The 6,711-nt window shown below is 48.9% G+C and overlaps 2 non-coding genes across 2 annotated transcripts; both read left to right on the forward strand.

Moving 5' to 3' along the window:
* Nucleotides 1-2,243: 2,243 nt before the first annotated feature.
* On the forward strand, nt 2,244-2,316 carry Trnaa-ggc (transfer RNA alanine (anticodon GGC)). The gene has a single exon. It is a non-coding gene; the product is annotated as a tRNA-Ala (tRNA).
* Nucleotides 2,317-4,299: 1,983 nt separating this feature from the next.
* Trnat-agu (transfer RNA threonine (anticodon AGU)) lies at nt 4,300-4,373 on the forward strand. The gene has a single exon. It is a non-coding gene; the product is annotated as a tRNA-Thr (tRNA).
* The last annotated feature ends 2,338 nt before the right edge of the window (nt 4,374-6,711 follow it).

Consider the following 6,711-nt stretch of genomic DNA (forward strand, 5'->3'; position numbering starts at 1 on the left):
CATGGAGTGAGTTGTATGTTTTGCGATAGTCTGTCTCTGACAAGCAAGCACAGGTGACATAGGTGCGAACACAGGAAGCTTGCAGACCCTCGCTGCCTGCAGACACCGAGCAGCCACACTAGGAGGGCGGCCTAAGCCGTATGCGAAATGTGCTCATTCGCTTTGGCGCGACGTCAAACTATAAATAAAGCTGTCACTAGCGTGAGCGTCGTGGAAAGTCGGAAAAGTCGGCTGCGAGGGTGAGTGCTAAGTTTGGGGAGCGTTTCGTAGTATGCGAAGTGCAATGGAGACGCGGAAACTTGTTGTGGCCGAGTGTTTTGCAGTTGGACGACAAGATTGGTACACAGTAGTAAAGAGCGAGGCACTGAGTTGGCATGAATAATGGAGTGCACAATGGGGCTCGAGATGTGTTTGTTACCTCAGGTGCTGTATGATTGTCGACAAGGAGTGAAAACGGAGCAATTTGTGAGGGCTCTTTCAATTTAAGACGTTAAAAACAGACGGAATTTGCATTTGTAATACCAGAGCATCGAAACTACTTGGAACTTTTGTGTATATGAACGGGTCCGCCCCTTTGTACTCTGCTCCCTTCACCGCTACAAACCAACCAACCATCGTGTCCGTGCGCATCTGAGTCGCAAAGAATGGGGAATAGCGCAGTTTGCTCGTGCATAGGGCGTAGATCAGTTGGTAGAGCGTTCGCTTGGCATGTGAAAGGTCCAGCGTTCAAGCCGCGGCGCCTCCATTTTTGTGGTCAGTGCATGGTAAGTGTTGGTCGCGGCGAACCTAAAGGCACGCAAGATGTTGCAAAGAAAGCGTCACAGACTGATATGATGTATACTGACGTAAGGAGAGCAAGATGTAAGTGTGGGGACCGGCTTTTATCGAGGTGTCATCTGTCTTAGGTATCGCGGCTTAACCTCATTGAAGTCTAGAGGGTGGACAACACGTTGGTCTTACTCAGAGCGGTGTCCGAATTTTATTTTCGACGTTATACGTGCCTCTTTCATTGTGGCCAACTACGATTCGATACAGAATGCACGAAACCTGAAAGACACCCTAACGGATACATAGAGAGTAGTGTTTGTCTGCTGAATAATGGGAGTGCAAGGGTCTGTGTCGTCTATATGGCTGTATATAGCACCATTAGTCTTTGGGGAGGCGGGCGTAGCTTAGATGGTAGAGTGCTCGTTTAGTATGCGAGAGGTACTGGGATCAATACCCAGTGCCTCCAGAATTTTTAACACACCTACATGCGCACCTTGCCATGCAAGTGGAATAATTCACAACCAGCAGATGTGTCTCGTAAGATACAAGCGAATGATTAGCATCCACAATTGACAAGCGTGCTGTTATTAGTGCGCAGGAAGCACCCTCCTCCCACGCCTACACTTAATTTAGAAACAGTACAAGTGTTCCCGTAAGATTCTCAAGCCTATGTCGGAAAGATCTGCCTTGCGCTGAGTTCACGTAAATCCCACTGCACATTCCCATTCTTTGCGTGCAGTCAGCTGCTACTGGTGTTGCTAGTTGTGACTGCTGATAACAGATGCCGTAGCAATCAATTCATGGAGTGAGTTGTATGTTTTGCGATAGTCTGTCTCTGACAAGCAAGCACAGGTGACATAGGTGCGAACACAGGAAGCTTGCAGACCCTCGCTGCCTGCAGACACCTAGCAACCACACTAGGAGGGCGTCCTAAGCCGTAGGCGAAATGTGCTCATTCGCTTTGGCGCGACGTCGAACTATAAATAATGCTGTCACTAGCGTGAGCGTCGTGGAAAGTCGGAAAAGTCGGCTGCGAGGGTGAGTGCCAAGTTTGGGGAGCGTTTCGTAGTATGCGCAGTGCAATGGAGACGCGGAAACTTGTTGTGGCCCAGTGTTTTGCAGTTGGACGACAAGATTGGTACACAGTAGTAAAGAAAGAGCGAGGCACTGAGTTGGCATGAATAATGGAGTGCACAATGGGGCTCGAGATGTGTTTGTTACCTCAGGTGCTGTATGATTGTCGACAAGGAGTGAAAACGGAGCAATTTGTGAGGGCTCTTTCAATTTAAGACGTTAAAAACAGACGGAATTTGCATTTGTAATACCAGAGCATCGAAACTACTTAGAACTTTTGTGTAAATGAACGGGTCCGCCCCTTTGTACTCTGCTCCCTTCACCGCTACAAACCAACCAACCATCGTGTCCGTGCGCATCTGAGTCGCAAAGAATGGGGAATAGCGCAGCTTGCTCGTGCATGGGGCGTAGCTCAGTTGGTAGAGCGTTCGCTTGGCATGTGAAAGGTCCAGGGTTCAATCCGCGGCGCCTCAATTTTTTGAGGTCAGTGCATGGTAAGTGTTGGTCGCGGCGAACCTAAAGGCACGCAAGATGTTGCAAAGCCAGCGTCACAGACTGATACGATGTATACTGACGTAAGGAGAGCAAGATGTAAGTGTGGGGACCGGCTGTTATCGAGGTGTCATCTGTCTTAGGTATCGCGGCTTAACCTCATTGAAGTCTAGAGGGTGGACAACACGTTGGTCTTACTCAGAGCGGTGTCCGAATTCTATTTTGGACGTTATACGTGCCACTTTCATTGTGGCCAACTGCGATTCGATACAGAATGCACGAAACCTGAAAGACACCCTAACGGATACATAGAGAGTAGTGTTTGTCTGCTGAATAATGGGAGTGCAAGGGTCTGTGTCGTCTATATGGCTGTATGTAGCACCATTAGTCTTTGGGGGGGCGGGCGTAGCTCAGATGGTAGAGCGCTCGTTTAGTATGCGAGAGGTACTGGTATCAATACCCAGTGCCTCCAGAATTTTTAACACACCTACATGCGCACCTTGCCATGCAAGTGGAATAATTCACAACCAGCAGATATGTCTAGGAAGATACAAGCGAATGATTAGCATCCACAATTGACAAGCATGCTGTTATTAGTGCGCAGGAAGCACCCTCCTCCCACGCCTACACTTAATTTAGAAACAGTACAAGTGTTCCCGTAAGATTCTCAAGCCTATGTCGGAAAGATCTGCCTTGCGCTGAGTTCACGTAAATCCCACTGCACATTCCCATTCTTTGCGTGCAGTCAGCTGCTACTGGTGTTGCTAGTTGTGACTGCTGATAACAGATGCCGTAGCAATCAATTCATGGAGTGAGTTGTATGTTTTGCGATAGTCTGTCTCTGACAAGCAAGCACAGGTGACATAGGTGCGAACACAGGAAGCTTGCAGACCCTCGCTGCCTGCAGACACCGAGCAGCCACACTAGGAGGGCGGCCTAAGCCATAGGCGAAATGTGCTCATTCGCTTTGGCGCGACGTCGAACTATAAATAATGCTGTCACTAGCGTGAGCGTCGTGGAAAGTCGGAAAAGTCGGCTGCGAGGGTGAGTGCCAAGTTTGGGGAGCGTTTCGTAGTATGCGCAGTGCAATGGAGACGCGGAAACTTGTTGTGGCCCAGTGTTTTGCAGTTGGACGACAAGATTGGTACACAGTAGTAAAGAGCGAGGCACTGAGTTGGCATGAATAATGGAGTGCACAATGGGGCTCGAGATGTGTTTGTTACCTCAGGTGCTGTATGATGGTCGGCAAGGAGTGAAAACGGAGCAATTTGTGACGGCACTTTCAATTTAAGACGTTAAAAACAGACGGAATTTGCATTTGTAATACCAGAGCATCGAAACTACTTGGAACTTTTGTGTATATGAACGGGTCCGCCCCTTTGTACTCTGCTCCCTTCACCGCTACAAACCAACCAACCATCGTGTCCGTGCGCATCTGAGTCGCAAAGAATGGGGAATAGCACAGTTTGCTCGTGCATGGGGCGTAGCTCAGTTGCTAGAGCGTTTGCTTGGCATGTGAAACGTCCAGGGTTCAAGCCGCGGCGCCTCCATTTTTGTGGTCAGTGCATGGTAAGTGTTGGTCGCGGCGAACCTAAAGGCACGCAAGATGTTGCAAAGCCAGCGTCACAGACTGATATGATGTATACTGACGTAAGGAGAGCAAGACGTAAGTGTGGGGACCGGCTGTTATCGAGGTGTCATCTGTCTTAGGTATCGCGGCTTAACCTCATTGAAGTCTAGAGGGTGGACAACACGTTGGTCTTACTCAGAGCGGTGTCCGAATTCTATTTTCGACGTTATACGTGCCACTTTCATTGTGGCCAACTGCGATTCGATACAGAATGCACGAAACCTGAAAGTTACCCTAACGGATACATAGAGAGTAGTGTTTGTCTGCTGAATAATGGGAGTGCAAGGGTCTGTGTCGTCTATATGGCTGTATGTAGCACCATTAGTCTTCGGGGGGGCGGGCGTAGCTCAGATGGTAGAGCGCTCGCTTAGTATGCGAGAGGTACTGGGTTCAATACCCAGTGCCTCCAGAATTTTTAACACACCTACATGCGCACCTTGCCATGCAAGTGGAATAATTCACAACCAGCAGATGTGTCTAGGAAGATACAAGCGAATGATTAGCATCCACAATTGACAAGTGTGCTGTTATTAGTGCGCAGGAAGCACCCTTCTCCCAAGCCTACAATTAATTTAGAAACACTACAAGTGTTCCCGTAGGATTCTCAAGCCTATGTCGGAAAGATCTGCCTTGCGCTGAGTTCACGTAAATCCCACTGCACATTCCTATTCTTTGCATGCAGTCAGCTGCTACTGGTGTTGCTAGTTGTGACTGCTGAAAACAGATGCCGTAGCAATCAATTCATGGAGTGAGTTGTATGTTTTGCGATAGTCTGTCTCTGACAAGCAAGCACAGGTTACATAGGTGCGAACACAGGAAGCTTGCAGACCCTCGCTGCCTGCAGACACCGAGCAGCCACACTAGGAGGGCGGCCTAAGCCGTAGGCGAAATGTGCTCATTCGCTTTGGCGCGACGTCGAACTATAAATAATGCTGTCACTAGCGTGAGCGTCGTGGAAAGTCGGAAAAGTCGGCTGCGAGGGTGAGTGCCAAGTTTGGGGAGCGTTTCGTAGTATGCGCAGTGCAATGGAGACGCAGAAACTTGTTGTGGCCCAGTGTTTTGCAGTTGGACGACAAGATTGGTACACAGTAGTAAAGAGCGAGGCACTAAGTTGGCATTAATAATGGAGTGCACAATGGGGCTCGAGATGTGTTTGTTACCTCAGGTGCTGTATGATTGTCGACAAGGAGTGAAAACAGAGCAATTTGTGACGGCTCTTTCAATTTAAGACGTTAAAAACAGACGGAATTTGCATTTGTAATACCAGAGCATCGAAACTACTTGGAACTTTTGTGTATGTGAACGGGTCCGCCCCTTTGTACTCTGCTCCCTTCACCGCTACAAACCAACCAACCATCGTGTCCGTGCGCATCTGAGTCGCAAAGAATGGGGAATAGCGCAGTTTGCTCGTGCATAGGGCGTAGATCAGTTGGTAGAGCGTTCGCTTGGCATGTGAAAGGTCCAGCGTTCAAGCCGCGGCGCCTCCATTTTTGAGGTCAGTGCATGGTAAGTGTCGGTCGCGGCGAACCTAAAGGCACGCAAGATGTTGCAAAGCCAGCGTCACAGACTGATATGATGTATACTGACGTAAGGAGAGCAAGATGTAAGTGTGGTTTTCGGGTGTTATCGAGGTGTCATCTGTCTTAGGTATCGCGGCTTAACCTCATTGAAGTCTAGAGGGTGGACAACACGTTGGTCTTACTCAGAGCGGTGTCCGAATTTTATTTTCGACGTTATACGTGCCTCTTTCATTGTGGCCAACTGCGATTCGATACAGAATGCACGAAACCTGAAAGACATCCTAACGGATACATAGAGAGTAGTGTTTGTCTGCTGAATAATGGGAGTGCAAGGGTCTGTGTCGTCTATATGGCTGTATGTAGCACCATTAGTCTTTGGGGGGGCGGGCGTAGCTCAGATGGTAGAGAGCTCGTTTAGTATGCGAGAGGTACTGGGATCAATAGCCAGTGCCTCCAGAATTTTTAACACACCTACATGCGCACCTTGCCATGCAAGTGGAATAATTCACAACCAGCAGATGTGTCTAGGAAGATACAAGCGAATGATTAAGATCCACAATTGACAAGCGTGCTGTTATTAGTGCGCAGGAAGCACCCTCCTCCCACGCCTACACTTAATTTAGAAACAGTACAAGTGTTCCCGTAAGATTCTCAAGCCTATGTCGGAAAGATCTGCCTTCCGCTGAGTTCACGTAAATCCCACTGCACATTCCTATTCTTTGCGTGCAGTCAGCTGCTACTGGTGTTGCTAGTTGTGACTGCTGATAACAGATGCCGTAGCAATCAATTCATGGAGTGAGGTGTATGTTTTGCGATAGTCTGTCTCTGACAAGCAAGCACAGGTGACATAGGTGCGAACACAGGAAGCTTGCAGACCCTCGCTGCCTGCAGACACCTAGCAGCCACACTAGGAGGGCGGCCTAAGCCGTAGGCGAAATGTGCTCATTCGCTTTGGCGCGACGTCGAACTATAAATAATGCTGTCACTAGCGTGAGCGTCGTGGAAAGTCGGAAAAGTCGGCTGCGAGGGTGAGTGCCAAGTTTTTGGAGCGTTTCGTAGTATGCGCAGTGCAATGGAGACGCGGAAACTTGTTGTGGCCCAGTGTTTTGCAGTTGGACGACAAGATTGGTACACAGTAGTAAAGAGCGAGGCACTGAGTTGGCATGAATAATGGAGTGCACAATGGGGCTCGAGATGTGTTTGTTACCTCAGGTGCTGTATGATTGT

The sequence above is a fragment of the Schistocerca gregaria genome, chromosome 10 (assembly GCF_023897955.1).
Source record: "Schistocerca gregaria isolate iqSchGreg1 chromosome 10, iqSchGreg1.2, whole genome shotgun sequence".
NCBI lineage: Eukaryota > Metazoa > Arthropoda > Insecta > Orthoptera > Acrididae > Schistocerca > Schistocerca gregaria.